Consider the following 3,497-nt stretch of genomic DNA (forward strand, 5'->3'; position numbering starts at 1 on the left):
CCCCGGAGCCGCGGCCTCGCGGAGTGCCCAACCGCCCGGCGCCCAGGCCTGGGGAAGCGCGAGCGCCGAGCCCTCGGCTGGTGAGTGCGCACCGCCCCCACGGGGTTTCTGCCCCGATCCCGCCTCCGGCTCGTGCCCTAGAGCTCCAGGTCGCCGACCCGGGCACCGGAGAGTGACTCAGCGCTAGGAGGGTGGCGAGTTGCGGGGGCCGGAGATTCGAACTGTTCGGGGCCTTGAATGCCGGGATGAGTGGGGTGGACGCGGTCCCCGGAGCTGGTCCTGGAGCAGTGCCGGAGATTGGGGCCGGGCTGGGGTGGACGGGAGAGGGCCGGACTCGGAGACCAGGGCAGGGCGGGAGAAGCCACGGCTGCACCGCCTTGCCCTGGCCAGGGCCACGGTGCGGGGGCGGGTCCTGAGCTTCTGACCCAGCTCCCCGCCTCAGGACACCAAGATGCCTGGCGAACAGCAGGCAGAGGAGGAGGAGGAGGAAGAGATGCAGGAGGAGATGGTGCTGCTGGTGAAGGGTGAGGAGGATGAGGGTGAGGAGAAGTATGAGGTGGTGAAACTCAAGATCCCCATGGACAACAAGGAGGTACGTGTCACACACACCGTGGGGCCTACTGCCCCCCAGACTGGTCCAGGCCCAGCCTTCCTCACAGAAGCCAGCGATCCTGCCCCTACTTTCCCCCGAATCTCAGAGCTGGAACCTCAGGGTTGGCCCATCCTTCTGCCCCACTGCCCGGGCTTGGAGAAGTCATGCCTACTGTGCCAGGCTCTGCTGGGTGCTGGAGAGGGAACTCCATCCTTGGACTTCCCTGGAGCTTGAGGTCTAGCCGGGTTAGTCTGATGAGCAAGCACACAGTCGGAATCCCAAGTGATGGGAGCAGGCGTGGGGCTGGCAGAGGGGGGTGATGAAGCCCAGAGGTGGGAACTTAATTCAGACTTAGGGGTGGGAGGAACAGTAACAAGAGCTGACTCTTGCACAGCATTTACTATGTGCCAGACACTGTTCTAAGCACCTCAGTCCTAGGATGTTGGTAGTATTTATTCCATTTTGCAGGTGAGGAAACAGGCCCAGAACAGTCGAGTAACGGACTCATGGTCTCAAAGTCAGTAAAGGGATGGCTTATGTGAGTCTGAGGGCTGAAGTCTGAGCCTCTAAAAGGGCCACTTATGCCCCAAGCAGAGAAATAAATGGCCCTTTTAGAGGCTCAGAGGAGTGAGTGGGGACTGCAGGGGTGAAGGCAGGTGGGCCGGTCCTGCTGTAGCGTTGATGAGGGTGGGTTGGTTGGCAGGCCATGGAGGAAGGCTGGGTTTTATCCTGAGAGTGTTTGAAGGTTTTAAGGTGAAGACCCTGACTGCCACTAGGTATGTTTCCACTTTCCAGAACCCACAGGATTCTGCCTGAGCAGCTCTGAGTCCCACTGAAGGGTGGCTCCAGCTGGCCCAGCTTTCAGGCTCCCGAGGACTTCTTCCTGCACGGGGGCCAGTTCCCTGGGAAAGAAAGTTCTGCTGCCCCCTAGTGGGCATGGTGGGTCCTTGGGGCAGGGGACTTTGCTCCTTAGGCTTCCCCTTCCTTAGGCTTCCCCTTCCAGGTTCTATTTCTCTCTGGGCTTCTTGGTCCATCATCCCAGCTCAGCCTGCCTGTTCTGGTCCTGTGGATCCCCTGATCTCTGCCTTTAGCTTATAAATTAAGAACACAGACTCCAGAGCTTAGCGTGGACTTCAAACGCTACTACCTACCAGCTATGTGAACTTGAACAAGTTTCTTAACCTCTTTATGCCTCTGTTTCCTCATTTGTAAAAGGGAAGTTACAGCAGCACCTGCTTCTGGAATTGTGAGGGTTGAATGAGTTAACACGTCTGGCACATAATAAACATTATGTAAACAGTGGCTGTTATTATGTATTCTTCCTAAAGTGTAGGACCTTGGGCTAGGTCATCCTTCTGGAGGCTTTTCAACCCATTTTTATCGAAGGTCTTTCTGAGCTGAACCTTGAGGACTGGAGTTGAACAGGAAGGCCGACATGGAGGCATAGAAAGAGGACTGAGGGCAAACCACTCAAGGCAGTGGGAAAGTCTTCATGGCGGAAAAGATTTTTGACTTGGGCCTTGAAAGGCTTAGTGGGGGACTGGCAAATGGAGGAGGAGGAGGAAGGGCATTTCAAGAGGAGGAAACAGCAAACACAAAGCCTTGGAGGAGATGAGACTAGAAAGGCAGGAGGGGCCAGAGAGTAAGAGGCCTTGAAGCCAGGGTGGGACGTACTGTGTTAGGGGACGTGGTGCCATCAGCAGCCTTAAATCAGATGAGGGACAGGACTGGATTTTCTATTTAGCAGAATCACCGGCTACTATGGGAGGCCAGACCAGGTAAGGCTGGTAGCCTGCTCTAAGGTAGTAGCAGCAGTGATGGAGAGAAGGGGCTTGTAGGAACCCCTGAATAGCCTGGCTAGAGGTGATGGGTGTGAGGTGAGGGTGGGTTAACGTGACTAGTCATGAGAGGTGTGTAGGGTCATGAGAGTTATGTAGGGCCAGACTGTGAAAGGTATCATGTAGCAGCCAAATCTTACCCACACCACTGACTTACTTTGCTTTGGCTTTCTCATCTGTAAAATGGGAAAATGAAGTAAGATCCTTGAATGCCAGTCTGAGAAGTATCATCAGGGTGACTAGATTTGGAGGAGGAAGATGGAATCGAGGATTACACACAATATCCCATGAACATTTAGCACTGCCCACAAGATAGCTCGCCCATCTGCTTGGCTACCCTCTCCCTCACCTCCCCCTCAGCCTCATTTCTTTATTGATGAAATGGTCATCTCGAAAGCACCTTCCAAGTGCTGACATTTGGTGACTCCAAGCTATCGCCCAGTCTCACAGCCAGTCACTGTTCAGAATAGGCCTTAATTACATGCACTCAGTGGCTGGAGTATTCTCTTTCTGCCTATCAAAATCCAGTCTATCTTTAAGAATAGAAAAGATTTTCTTAGAGGGCTCTATGTGCATCTAAACCTGTCTTTCCCTGGCTTGAACGCTTGAGTGGCTTTGTTTCCCTCAAGATGAAGTCTCTGCCCCTGAGCCTGCCATTCAAAGCTCTTAGCCACGTGACCTCATTTCATTTTGGCTTCATCTACTCAGCACCTATACCATGCCCCAGCTTCAGACAAACCTGACTCGTTCTCACCTCTGAGGTTTTGCCCATGCTGTCTCAGCCTGTAAAACCCTTTGTCCCTTTTCTACCTGCTTTCTCCAGGAATAGCTCTTCTGTCTTCTAAATCAGTTTTCTTAATTTTTTTTTTTTTTGAGTTGGAGTCTCACTCCATCGCCCAGACTGGAGTGCAGTGGCCATTCCCGGCCACCGCAGCCTTGCCCTGCTGGGCTCCGGCGATCCTTCCGCCTCAGCCTTCCATGTAACTGGAACTACAGGCCTGCGCTACCACGCCCAGCTAATTTTTGATTTATTGTAGAGATGAGGTCTCGCCAAGTTGCCCAGGCGG

The 3,497-nt window shown here is 54.0% G+C and overlaps 1 long non-coding RNA gene across 1 annotated transcript; it reads left to right on the forward strand.

Moving 5' to 3' along the window:
- Positions 1 to 481: 481 nt before the first annotated feature.
- LOC110596465 lies at positions 482 to 1,894 on the forward strand. Its single transcript, XR_002482480.1, has 2 exons — positions 482 to 592; positions 1,388 to 1,894. It is a non-coding gene; the product is annotated as an uncharacterized LOC110596465 (long non-coding RNA).
- The last annotated feature ends 1,603 nt before the right edge of the window (positions 1,895 to 3,497 follow it).

This window comes from Carlito syrichta, unplaced genomic scaffold, assembly GCF_000164805.1.
Source record: "Carlito syrichta isolate Samal-C Ts95f unplaced genomic scaffold, Tarsius_syrichta-2.0.1 Scaffold107890, whole genome shotgun sequence".
NCBI lineage: Eukaryota > Metazoa > Chordata > Mammalia > Primates > Tarsiidae > Carlito > Carlito syrichta.